Source organism: Cyberlindnera jadinii, assembly GCF_001661405.1.
Source record: "Cyberlindnera jadinii NRRL Y-1542 unplaced genomic scaffold CYBJAscaffold_1, whole genome shotgun sequence".
Lineage (NCBI taxonomy): Eukaryota > Fungi > Ascomycota > Saccharomycetes > Phaffomycetales > Wickerhamomycetaceae > Williopsis > Williopsis jadinii.
In genome coordinates this window covers 1,919,120-1,920,980 of record NW_017963652.1, presented here as the reverse complement: position 1 = coordinate 1,920,980, position 1,861 = coordinate 1,919,120, and positions in this window count along the sequence as shown.

The window sequence follows — 1,861 nt, the reverse complement described above, 5'->3', positions numbered from 1 at the left end:
GGAATTGAAAGCAAAATGAAGAGAAGGGTGTCGTTACGTGTCTTTCAAATGCATTGTTAATACCTTGCACCAAGACAGGTCCTAACAAACACTCACAGTTAGTTTAAGCAAGCTTCTGTACTAATAGAGATCGTTCCCATGAAGTGTTAACACTATGGCTACCAAGACACTGATAACGATTGTTGAGCATGTGGAAAGCCCATTTGAGGTGTTGCAACGCGTTGCATTTTCACCGCGTCTCCAAGTTTTTTAACGTGTCTCATATAATATACCGTCTAAGGAAATACCTCCTCGCCCGGTTGAGAGTTTCTCCGCAAATTGATAACAGCCAGCGTCAGAGACACCCGAGTGTGCTCTTCGGGGTTCAGCTCATATTATATTCCAGTTGTACCGCCGTCACAATATATCTTTCACTATACTCGATGTTATAGTGTTCCTTTCACCAGTGTGGCTAGATAGATCTAAAGAGATGATAATGACAATAAGAATGATCTTAATAACAATATAATCCAAAATATAAAATAAAAGTGCTCTCTCTTCCTTTAAACGAGAAGTAGGAGGAAATACAATTGTTTGGGGAATTCCTCTTCCACCATTAAAGAAGGCAGTCCCGAATCCCGAGGATTCGCGTGACGTGTTCTTTCCACATTCAAAGATGTGAACAAACGATAATTCCGAAGGTGGAATATCACATGAGTTGTACGGCCGCGTAACGCCGCTTAAAGCTGTTTATCTCCGCACTGATGGCTCACTCACCACAACAGCACACGTACAGAGCCTGAAATCTTACATACGACCTTGCCTACGCTACAGTTGGGCTACCGACATGAAATCAGTCTCATTGTAGAGTTCAGATTCACACCAATCCAGTGATATAAATTAGTCATTCCAATTACATTAATTAATGCACTAAAAAAAGAAGTTAAACTGCTTTGACAAGCAGTTTAATTCTACCAAGCAGTTTAACTTCCCCATACATTTTTTTGGTGTGCACCGAGCAGTTTAACGCATTCTTGTAGTCCGGCCTGATTGTTTAACCGCCGCCCACTTGGTGATGATTCAGGGGCGAGAAAACGTCGACGGGGTGACCACCAGGCATCCGCAGACCTCTAGCGGGCGTCCAGTGGCTGTATCGTGGCCTCTAGCGTCTGTCCAAGGTATTCCCAGCATGTAGTTGTTCATTGAATGTCCATTGGTGGCCTCGTTGTTTACCCGCCGCCCACTTGATGATGTTTCAGCGGCGTGTTGATGTCCACTGGATGTCCACGGGGCAAACATAAGCCTCTAGCGAACGTCTAGTAGGTGTATCGTGGTCTCCAGTGTCTGTTTGGCATGTGTCCAGTGTGTAGGTATCCATTGAATGTCCAATAAGTGTTTGGTTCTTGACCCGCTGTCCATTTGGTGTTGATTCAGGGGCGAGAAAACGTTGATGGGGCCTTCACGCGGCAAACATAAGCCTCTAGCGATAGCCTGGTGGATGTATCGTGGTCTCTAGCGTCTGTCCAGTGTATTCCCAGTGTGTAGATGTCCAATTGGTGTCCATTGGTGGCCTTGTTGTTTACCCGCCGGCCACTTGGTGTTGATTCAGCGGCAAGTTGATGTCCACAGGATGTCCACGGGGCAAACATAAGCCTCTAGCGACAGCCTAGTGGATGTATCGTGGCCTCTAGCGTTTGTGTAGCGTATTCCCAGTACGTAGATGTCCAATTGGTGTCCATTGGTGGCCTTGTTGTTTACACGGTGTCCATTTGGTGTTGATTCAGCGGCGAGAAAACGTCGACGGCGTTGCCACCAGGCATCCGCAGACCTCTAGCAAGAGCCTGGTGGATGTATCGTGGTCTCCAGGGTCGGTCTAGCGTCT